Consider the following 12,437-nt stretch of genomic DNA (forward strand, 5'->3'; position numbering starts at 1 on the left):
TATGGAATAGGCTATGGTTATAAGGAAGTTTTCTTCCCTCTCTTATAATGTAACCAATGGCTGTGATAGTGTAGACAAATACATGGCTAGGCCTACCGATGGGAGATAACCACAATAGCTATCCCTCCGCTACTTCATCAGTAGTTGCTGAGAACAAAGAACAGGGGAGGACCATGGCCTGCTTGTAAGCTTCATGGTAGCCAGTGCGGTGCAGTGATTACAGTGCCAGACTAGGATCTGGGAGACCCTGCTTCAATTCCCTGCTCTACCAAGGTAGCTTGCTGGTAGGCTTGCCATCCCCCCGCCAGTGGAAAGGGAAACCTCACCCCCAGCTGCTGTCCCCCTTGACCCACTCACCTGGTAAACACGGGAGTGGGAGGCACGGGGGAAGAAGTGCATGTGCGCATTGCCTGTCCCACTGAACTGGCTTCAGAACTCTCATGTTTCCTCCCTTGTACAGGAAAATGACATCGTTTTCTAGCAGGAACAAAGAGCCATGGAGTGTGTTGAAGCCAAAAATCGTTTCAGCGGACACCCACCAGGCATACTGAAGCCGGCAAATTAGAGATGGGCATGAACAGCAATATGAACCAAAAAAAGCCACGAACAGCCCAATCTGCTGTTTGCAAACAAGCTGTTCATGAGGCCCCATTCTAAACGAATAGATGGTCGTTGCAAGCCTTGTTTGTTGCTGTTCATCAAGCCAGACAGTCTGGCACCTGCAATCAATTCCCTTGGCAATTTAGGCAGGGATTGTCTGAACTCTGTCTGAACTCCTGCTGTTGCCCTGAAAACCCCAATCTAAGCCCAATTTAGCTTGATAGGCAGGTCTTCCTTTCAAGAGTGGAGCTCCAAATTTGTTACAACAAGGGAGCAAAGACCAGGGGGGAGGGGGGCTCCCAGCTCTGACTTTGCAGACAGTGGAGAGGGAGAGAGACGGTTGCTGTTTGCATTTTGATAGAGAGAGTGATTTGGAGCTTGAATTTTCTTTGTGTGTGGTGGGATAGGGATCTACCCCTTCAAGTTCCAGGGCTGCTGCCAGGCTCTGGGACAAGCTATTATTTATTATTAGTACCTTTCCTGGTGCCTGCTCAGGTCAAGTTTCTGGGAGTGGTGCAGTAGGGATCTTGACTTAGATGATGGCTAGAGCCTGCTGGCCCCCACGAACAGCCAACCACGAACATGTTTCTGAACAGGGCCATGTCCGTGGTTGTTTGTGAGTCCCTGTTTGTGGATGGCAATGAACAACGAACATCATGTTCGTGGGTTTTTTTTTCTGTTCGTGGCCATCTCTACTCCAAATAGGTGATTTTTGGCTTCAACGTGCCCCATGGCTCTTCGTTCCTGCTGGAAAACGATGTATTTTTCCAGCACAAAGGAGGAAACATGAGAACACCGATGCCAGTTCAGCGGGACGGGGGAGGGTGGGAGCTTGAGTGCATGCAGCTTGTGCATGGGGGGTAAGTACCCTGCGTCCCAGCTTCTTTCACCCTCGCTTTGACCCATGGGGTCCCTGGCAACTTTGGACTACTCTCACTCTAAGCCTAAATAACCTCACAGTGCTGTTAATGGAGGACAGGAAGACAATGCTTGAGCTCCTATAGTATAGTAGTTAAGTGGTTGGGCTGCGAATCAGCACTCTGCACTACTGCCATGAGTTCAGTAGATAGCCTTGGGTAAGGCACTCCTCTCATCCTCAGCTGCATTGTGGGGATAATAATAACACTGACTTTGTTCCCCACTCTGAGTGGGCCACTAATCTGTCTAGAGGAGTGGTATATATGTGGTATATTGAGTCTTTTTGCATCCCCAATGGGGACAAAACTGGGATATAACGATCTAAATAAAATAAAATATTTGGCTGGCCACTGTTGGTTTAGGTGGTATGATTTAGTTGGGCTTTTAAAATGTTCTTTTGATTACTGTGGCAGAAAGAAGGGGACAGAAACTGGTCAAGGATAGACTCTATGTGACACGTCTCAAATGTGGCTATCCAGAACACGGGAGAAGTTCCCTCACGTGCCACTCCATAAGCTGTCTTTACAACCTCTCTTCACTTTTTTGACCAGAAAACATCTTATGATTAAATATCACAGTTTTTCTTCACACAGTACCTGAAAAAAAACCCTTTCTGTGCTGTAAGTATTCATTCACTCCCTAGTCATTTTATCTTGATGACTGTAATTTCTTCCTTGACAGCCACCTTAGTTTTCCACCAATCAGTTCTCCAGTCATTTTAGAATACCACAACTAAAACAATCCCTTTCATTTATGGAACCTCTCTACTTTCATCCACTTACTTCCAGTCCTTTATAACTTTCACACACACACCCCAACACTTTCCCAATGCATTTCACATCACTTTCAAATGCCTTATCCCTCTCTTCTTCAGTTTTTGAATAATTCTACTTGATAATGAATTTCCTTATTTGTCTCCCCCTATTCACTTCCCATATGCTGTCTTTATCTCCTCTCTGCTTTTCTCTGCTTTTCTCCTCATTTATGTTGATGTTTCAGATTGATTCTCTGATAGTAGAGGATGTCGATCCCAGCCATAATACTGGAATTACATGTTGTTAATGGGTGTCCCACAATACTGGAGCTTCCTTCCTGTTGAAAGCTGCCAAAGAACAAACCATAGCATCTTCGGAGGTATTGTGAGATATTTAACTTAATGTTCTGCAATTAAAGTTAGGCTTTGTAACTTGATACGCAATCCAGTTGTATGCATGTTTACGCAGATTAAATCATTGACACCCCCCCCCCAAATGTGACATCCATGAGGACTGTGGTGCTCAGCAGTGTGTTTTGTAGGGATGCCATACTCAACTGCTACAACTGCCCCCTAGGCCAAGCCTTGGGTATCTCCATATCTCTGCAACTAGCATGGGACAGCTGCCATTGGTGAGTGATGGTGTGTCTGCGGAGGAAGGGGGAACCCGAGGTGCAAGGGGTGCTGCCAAGTGGCGGCAGGGATCTGTTTGAGGGGAGGGGAGCTGCCTAACAGTGGCAAGTTTGGGGGGGGCATGCAGTGGTAGCAGGACTTTGGTAAAGGAGGAGGACTGGCGGGGAGTGCTACCCAGTGGTGGCAGGTCTTTGGGGAGCATCTCTTATTCCAAGCATAGTCAATCCTTGTTTCCTTCACCTCACTGAACAAGAAGAAGCTTCAGAAGTCCCCTGGAAATCTCACCTCTGTTTGCAGAGAACACCCATTTTGCACGTAGCTACTTCCATCATAGGAGGATCCTTGGCTTGGAATTTCCCGACATTCCACTGGACTCAAACCTGCTGTCCCAACATTCTGTAATTCCCCCCATGGCAGCCATTTTGTGGAGGCTTCTGCAACCCTTTCTCAAAATTCCAAAAGTGTCTGCAGTGTTGGCAAGTTTTTGGATCCTTGGAATAAAGACTTCTTTGTTCAGATGAACCATATTTATATGGAGGTATGTGTAGCATTGCAACGTATGAGCCACTTATCAATGTGGTTAGTATTCCACTACATATCAGTTCCTCATGGATCTATTTTATGTGGTTGCTTGCTGAGATGTTTTTAGCCTCTCTTCTTTCTTGGTAGGTGGCATTTAATTCTCCCCTCTTCTGCTGGCCTAGTCCTACTTGCTCGCTGTAGAAATCCAACAGCGTCAGTTTTTCTCTGAAATTTTTGTTGCTTCACTGCTCTCCATTCTTCCCTTTTTTGAGGTCAGTAACACCCTAAAGGCAGAGAATAGAAGGAAACACCAACACTGCAATCCTGAGCAGAGTTACTCCAGTCTAAACCCATTGAAATTAACAGGCTCAGAATGATGTAATTTTCTTAGGATTGTAATGAAAGAGACCTATCTTTAGAATTCTGTTGCTTGGGAGATAACTTCCCATGTTACAACTGAAACTCTTGTAGGTAAAGAATATCCAATAACACCCCCACCCAGTTGGATATTTTATTCCTTTCCTCGTCTTTGCCTTGATTTGGAATAATATAAATGTACATCTTTTCTCTGAATTCAGTAGTAGGGTTACCAACTCCAGCTTGGAATATTCCTGGAGATTTGGTGGTGGTGCCTGGGGTAGATAGAATTTGGGGACAAAAGGGAGTTCTGCAGGGATGTGATGCCACAAAATCTGCCCTCCAAAGCTGCCATTTCCTCCAGAGAAACATAGTAGTTGAGGGAGAGCTGCCTGCAGGCCCCACCTAGAAGTTGACCACAGTGCACATGTTGGTTTACAAAAAGGACATGGCACAGTCCATTGATTCTAATTGGTCACTCATTGATATGCAGGAGTACACCTGCCCTTTGCTTGGGACTCCAAGGTGGATAGCTGGAAGGCTGGTTTGTTTAGAGGAGGGAGCTGTTCAAACACAGCCAAGTGTCAAGGGGCCTCTTTGAGATAACTAGAATAAATAGTAGGCAGGCACAGCGCTGGGAATCTGCTTTCCGGGCCTCCTGCTGAGATACAGCTCATGGATTTCCACCCTGAAGTCCATTGTTGGGGATAAAATGTAGTAATTGTATGCAGATAATAATACCAGGGTCTGTGCTTTCAGTACATAATAGCAAATTCTGTATTTATTCCCTTTTTTAAGAAATTGGAAAAGGGCTTTGAGCTGGAAAACAATTAGTGAAATGTCTTTGGTAATATGATTCAGAATATCCATTAAAACAGTCCTTTTGAACAAATCCACACATGATATAAATAGATACCTGCCTCATATTGATGAAGCTGTTCAAGGTCTTTCCTTTATTGACTAAGAGGATCTCAGGAACTCATCAGCAAGAAAGTTACAGATCTTCTATGGCCTGCTGGGAACAGGTATTCTGGCAGATGTTATTGCCTGCCGTTCAGCCCGGGGTTTAGATAAGCAGAGGAGCATTTGAAATTTCTGTAAAATGATAAATAATATAACTGTTCATCTGGAGGGTACCTTAAGAGACCTTTAAAAAAATAGCCATACAACAAGAGAATGGATTGTTGAAAAATAAGGTAGCTGTGAGTTAAATTTTGGATCAACTGATCATAAATTTATAATGAATGAAGGGCCTGAAGCCTGCCATTGCAAATCAGCTAAAAATCAAAGTGAAAAATGCATTCCATGGAACATAAAACAATTGAGGCAGTACGTGTAATGTTTAGGACATCAGGCTAGAATTGGAGAGACCAAAGTTCACATCCCTACACTGCCATAGAAGCTCAGTGGGTTGACCTTGGACTAGTCTCTCTCTTTCAGCCTAACCAACCTCACAAGGTTGCTGTTATGAGGATAAAATGGAAGAGGGGAGAACCATGTTGTAAGCCACTTTGGGTCCTCAATAAGAAGAAAAGTGGGGTATAAATATTTAAATAAATGTGGTTTTTTAAAAGATTTTTTTGTTTTAAAGGAGGGAAGAATGGTAAAGCAGTACACTACTGTTTCTGGTACTGAGGCTTCATTGTGATGAAGGGGGAAATGTTTTTTTGGATACATTTTGATATCTAAGCAGCCTTGTAAATATATGAAAGAGGGTATTACTTTAAGAATGTATGACATTTCCCACCCCGCAGCATAACTCCGTCGAAACACAAAACATCTTGAGATTAGGGGAAAGCTCCTCGGGGACAAAGGTTTTTACTTTCAGGCAACATCTCTCATTTTATAAATTTATGCATTCTATGGTTTGGAATTCATGGGGAAATTCCAGTAATGGACGGGGGCCAGTTTTTACCAGTTTCCTCCACCAGCTGCAGACCTCCACATTCTCTACCCCACCTGCCACGACCGGTGTGAGGTTGGTATTTGGATCTGTAGCAGGAGTGGGTCAGTGAGGAAATTTTTCCCCTCTGACTGAAATCCATTGTGTCAGCCAAGATCTATCACTAGATCTATGCCTACGCGTGTAAATTGCACCACAGAATCTAGCTGGGAATGTTGGTAGCATATATAGCAAATGACTGCAGGATGGGAGCTAGACAACAGAGCACATAAAATGCTTGACTGATGCTGCCAGTAAGCAGAGTTTGGTCTGTTGTATTCCTGTACCAGCACAAGGAGATATATTACACAGCCAATTACAGGGGGACAACACATCATAACATATTGTACAAGACACAAGAAATGTTCGACGTTTTTATTTATTTATTTGTTTACTTTATTGACACCCTGGCCACTTTCGCACGGCTTACTGGCCACGAAACATCATGTTGACCTCCTGGAACGACAGTGTCTTCCTGGCATGATTTTGCACGAGAACGGGAGTTCTCGTGCGAAATCGTGCCAGGAAAACGCTGCCGTTCTGGGAGCTTGGCACGATGTTCCGTGGCCGGCAAGCAGTGTGAAAACGGCCCCTATCTTTCTCCCCATTTGGGACCCAAAGCAGCTCACATCATTCTCTTCTCCTTAATTTTATCCTCACAACACCCCTATGAGGTAAGTTAAGCTGAGAGTTTATGACTAGCCCAAGGTCATCCAGCAAGCTTCCATGGCAGAGCTGGGATTCAAACATGGGTCTCCCGGTTCCTAGACTGACACTCTAACTACTATGCCATGCTGTCTCACATTCTGATGGATTAGATTTACAACTTCTACTTTCAGGTTGTGCACAAATGGTAGGATGCTTATTTGAAAGAACCTATCCAAGTTGTTTCCCTCTTCATAACTTTTTAAGGAATGCTGATGTCCAGACATCAGCCAATACCCAGTCAATGTTATATACTGTTAAGTCTCATTGATTTCAAAAGTACATTGGTTAGAGGTCAATCCTATGCATTTACTCAAAAGCAAGTCCCATTTTATTCAATGCAGTTTACTCCGTGGTAACTGCTCTTAGGACTGCAGCTTGAAGAATGTTAACAGGGTGATAATTTTCACTTTTTCACTGTGATGCTCATATAGTAACTATGTCTGGTGTAGCAATGACTTTTAAGGAAACAGATGAGCTGCCGTTATGCACAGATTCCTCTAACAATTTGAGGGCAAACAAGAGACTGAGCTGCCAATGAAGTGTCACAGTGACACTGAGAGATCTCTGTCTTTTGGTGCTACACCTCTGAAGGTGCCAGTCACAGCTGCTGGCGAAACGTCAGGAACTACAACGCCAAGACCACGGCTATACAGCCCAGAAAATCCACTACAATGTTGACTGTTTCGTACTACATTTCTGCTCTCTGAAAAACTATTGTTCATCTTCAACTAAATTAAGGGGAGTTTGGTTTTCCCATTGAAAATAGTGGTGTTATTTTTCCATATGTGCTCTCACTGAAGTTCTTTCTCTTAACATTCTAAACTGCCACGTCTTCTGTAGAAAGAAGGGCAGGCGGTTGACACAGAACGGGGAAAATATGCACCAAAGCTTGCAAAGGACAGCTGGCACAGAAATCCCTTTGAAACTCTGACATGAGGGCTATTTAGAAGTCACTGTGATATTACAAAAATGAAAGAGTCTGGTAGAGTACATGCAGCCCCCCCCCCCAAGAGAAGCTAATCCCACACCAGAAGAATCCTGACATTTTACTTTATAGGCCATGCCATTTTTTTTACAGCTCCAGAGAGCTGTGACTGACCCAAGGTCTCCCAGCTGGCTTCAAGGGGAGGAGTGGGGAATCAAACCCAGCTCTCCAGATTAGAGTCCCGTGCTCTTAACCACTACACCAAACTGGCTCTCCAGTCCAAGCCAGTCTCCAAGCCAGTCTCCACGTGGAAACCACCTCTGTTTCTATGCCTATTCAATATTCTATAAGGATGGGGTTTGGTGCTGTGTTAGGACAGCCCTGCACTCTAGCATAAGCAAATGAGCCCTTTCCCACCTTTAAGTATGTCCAAACTTCTAGGGAACTGCTGCCATCAGACAAGGCTTAATGGAGTAAATCAATATAAGCAGCTTCATATGCTCAAATCAAAACTGTGCACACTGATCAACATTAAAAGTTCAGCAACTTTCTAAATTATAACTTCTAGCACATATCCAACCATTCACCTCTGCTTGTGGAAGAAGTGGTGGTGATTTCCACTCATTTCCCTTTCCCACTGCTTATCCATATTACCTCTGTATGTGCCATCAAGTCACAACTGATTTATGGCGGCCTCAGCAAGGGGCTTTCAAGGCAAGTGAGAAGCAGAGGTGGTTTGCCATTGCCTTCCTCTGCAGAGTCTTCCTTGGTGGCCCCTATCCAAGTGTTGACCCGGCTTAGCTTCTGGGATCGGATGAGATCAGGTTACACCATGTCACTGCCCTCCTTTTGCTGATCCATATTATCCAGAACAAAATTCGAGAGGGGGGGGAGCAGAGAAGAAAAGCAGGAGGTGGGAGTAGAACAATCCCATTCCACAAAGTCCATGGATGGTTGGATATGCGCCACCACACACTTTCTTCCCTCCAAAAACAAAAAACCAGAAATGTCAGCCCCAGCCGGATCTTCAGGAACCAGCTAACTCCCTTTGGTCATCAGTTTAGACTGGAATAGTGCTTATCATTTTTACGAGCTACAGCCTTCCTCTTACAGCTTGCTGGCACCTTAGGCTGCCAATTTCAAAAAGGAACTAAAGTATGAGTGAGATAGTCAAAAAACAAACTTGGGGAGAGATTATGTAATGTGATTTTGAAGAATAAAACGTAAGTTCTTCCAGTCAGATCAGACTCAGCGATTTCATAACAACCTGAAGAAAAAAAGAACATGTGGTTAAACTGTTGACTGATTGCATTTGGCCTCTTTTGTGATTCCAGCCTCTTCCAGAGGAACAAGGCAGCCCAAGGGAAAAGGGCCAGAAAATGTGTTTCAAGATGCATTATGGAGGAATGGGAGTGGATGGCACCAAGGAATGGCACTATGCAGGTGTGTGGAGGGAGGCAGTGTGCTCAAATTTTCAGTTCAGGCTGTTCTACACCACTGCCAAGTGATAAAAAGAAAGCGACAGATGGGAGAAAATATCACTTTTCCACTAGCCACCACAAAATGCTTTTTCTCCTCAAGAATGAGGGGAGGGGGGAACATAATGACATCAGTCATCAGGCTGGCTTTGAAATCTCTCTCTCTCTCTCTCTCTCTCTGTGTGTGTGTGTGTGTACTGATAATTTTAAAAACTGTGTGTTAATTTGACAGCAAAATGGCTTAAATTTAGTGGATGGGTGAAGACTTCGCCCACATCTGACTTTGCGGATTCTAGAACTCTTTTTGCTATTGTGAGTCCCCATGCTTCCTCCAATGGGAGAGGGGCTGAGATTATTAAAACACAGGGCAGACTGCTATAATTATGCACAGGGGAGCAGGCCCAGGACCCCTTTCCCTGCCACCCCTTGACAGGCCAGCAGGGAAGAGTAAGAGGCTCTTTGACATTTCACAGATGTGCAACAACACTTCCAGTACAAAACCAGAAGTGACGCCATTGCATTGGCTTGACCCTCTAGGATTCATGCAACTCTCTGTGGTTTAATCATAGAGTTTTGGGTGATGCAATAACTACTTCCAGTTTTGTGTCAGAATTGATGGTGTGCATTGGTGAAATAGCAACGAAATTTTCTCCACTCCCCAAATGCTCTTACTGGGTTGCTAGCTGAAATGGCAACCCAAATTATGTAGCAGTGTGGGGAAGCAGTTACAGTCTGGTTTGCACACCCAGAATCTTCTGTCAGCACAGTTCTTACATGTGCAGTTGCAAAGTCTCCACAACCGTCCCTGGCAAGTCAGGCCCTCCTCTGTCACCGTTCTGCTCAGATTCAGGCTGCAATGTATAGAAGGCTGCGTTCCTAACTTGTTGACAGCAGCCATACATAGCAGGTGCCTCAACTGAATATTGTCTTTGTTTAAAGATTCCATCCAATTCAGAAATGAGCTAGAGCTTTATTTTGTCAGATTCTCAAGGTACAGCTAGCTGCCACCACACTGTCCACCTGAAAGTCTCTTTTGGGTAGAATGCCCAAGCAATGCCAAGTGGGGGGTGGTGATATTTTTCAAATCAATGCAAATGTTTAAGGTTCCTAAACTTACATCATGGTATTGAATTTTTACCCTCACAAAGTTTAGGTTATGTGGAGGGCGCACCACTTGCCCTCCACTCAATCACGTAGTGATCTGTTCACTTGCCGTTCAAGTGTCATGTGAGTCCATTCACTTGCCGTTCAAGTGTCATTCGTCACTTGTAGCTTGGCCCTGTGAGATATGCTATGCTGAGTGTGTGTGACTGGCCGCAGGTCACCCAGCAAGCTTCCATGGCAGAGTGGAGACTCAAGCCTGCATCTCATAGATCATAATATGGTCTGGAAACTAGTGCAAAGCAAACTAACCTGAACCTGTTGTCATCTGTGTAATGTAAAGAACTGAACATCAGTTCAGTCAACAATGCATTGTAGGTGCCCACCGAATCACAGCCATAGAAGCCTTGGTTTCATCATGAGGTGAAGAAAGGTGCTATTAGAAACATTTTAACATTAAATTAAAATTACTTCGAAATGAATCTCTCTTAACTATTGAGGGCCCAGTTTATCAGATTAGGAGCCCCAAAGGGCTGGCTAGTGGTGCGGACCCCACATTTTTCTCAAGTAAGAAAAATGTAGCATTCATTATTTCCATGGAGGACTAACAATTGTGCTCTGAGGAACCCTTTCACACAGGGCCAAGCTACAAGTGACAAATGACACTTGAATGGATAGTGTATTTCTCCCTGTTCACTTGCCCTCCACTCAATCCACTTGCCGTTCAAGTGTCATTCGTCATGTGTAGCTTGGCCCCCAGAGTCAGTTTCACAGCAGCTGCCTTCCTATTGATCATTTCACAGAGCCTGAATTTTGTCAGTTAACTTCAGAAAGAGGTTAACAGCCCAAACCTCTTTGAAATCTACTTTCTGAGGGTGTGTGTGTGATACATTGGGTGGCTATTTTTAAAAAGAGAGAGAAAAGTATTCTAATCAAATATATTCTTAACAAAATATATTAAAATTTTATACTTGATATAATAAAAATGCTACTTACGTATCTTTGTGGGTCACCATAAAGAAGTATCATTTGCCAGGTGCTATGAATTTTAAAACAGTAGAACTTGAATCACCTATATATTTTTTTAAAAAAGAAATTGTACTTGTCTGAATCAAAGACTCCCAAAGTGGCAATATGTGCCTTTCTCACACATACCATTCAATACTACAGGCATGTGTCCAACTACACATTTCCTCTGAAAGAATGCGAAAGTGTGTGTGGGAGGGTAAAAATGTTCATTGATTCTGGCCTTCTACTGCAGACTCCCCCCCCCTCCACTTTGCCTTCTATGCTATTCCTGCAGCAGAAGAGGGAAGTGGGGAAAGCCTGCTTTGTGCTGCCTGCTGATGGCTGTGTTCCCCTTGCTGTCATTAATTTGTAATGTATGATGATGGGTTGGATCCAAAGCACTGCCAACAGGCTGAAGCTGCTGCAGCAGGCCTTTCCCCACCTCCCTCGACTGTTGCAGCCCACCAAGACCCTCAACATTCTGCTCTTGGGCATTGAGACCCTCAACAAGAGGGTGGTGGTAGGGCTGCTGGCTCCAAGTTGGGAGATTCCTGGAGATTTGGGGGTGGAGCCTGAGGAGACGGGGCTTCAGGAGGAGGGGAATTCAGCCTGGTATAGAGTCCAAAACATCAATTTCTTCTAGGGGTACTACTGATCTCTATAGTCTGGTGGTCATATTGTTAAACACTGTATGTTGCCTTGAGACCCTAGAGTGAGTGGAGACTAAAAAAACTAATAATAAAATAAAATAATAAAATCAGTTGTAATTCTAGAAATGTTCCAAGCCCCATCTGGAGGTTGGCAACCACAGGTGGGGGACTGTAGTGGGAGGGATAATAAGCAGACACCCTCCCCTACTTGGCCAATGAAAATGCCATTTGTCTAGAAGACGAGCAATTTTTAAAATCCAGGCCCTCTTTGGTAAGTATCCAGCACTCCATCTTGAATGTTATATTCTTGACCTGGCTGTGTAAGATTTATGGGCAAAGAAATTACAGCTCCTATTAAAACACATTGCCCTGACTTTCTTTCACACTGTTCTAGGACGGCATTCTAAGGAATTCATTCCATGTTATCGTATATTTCATCTCAGTTTTCATTGTGTGCTAGGTCACGTATGTTTCATTTATGTATTTTATTTCCGTTTCATTGAGTGCCAAGTTTATCAGTTTAGGAACCCCAAAGGGCTGGCTGCTGGTGTGGACCCACATTTTCTCAAGCAAGAACAGTGTGCCATTAATTATTTCCACAGAGGGCTAACAAATGTGCTCTGAGGAACCCTTTCACACAGAGTCCGTTTCACACCAGTTGCCTTTGTATCAATCATTTCACAGAGCCTGAATTTTGCCAGTTAATCCCGCTTTTCTGGTTTCTACATGAGGCAGATGATCTCTGATGGTACCCAACAATCTGCTAAGCCTTCCCTACATTAGTTCCCTCCCCAACATAGTAACAGATTCTTTTGAACTTTTATTCCTTTCCCGGTATCAT

The sequence above is a fragment of the Eublepharis macularius genome, chromosome 11 (assembly GCF_028583425.1).
Source record: "Eublepharis macularius isolate TG4126 chromosome 11, MPM_Emac_v1.0, whole genome shotgun sequence".
Taxonomy (NCBI): Eukaryota; Metazoa; Chordata; class Lepidosauria; order Squamata; family Eublepharidae; genus Eublepharis; species Eublepharis macularius.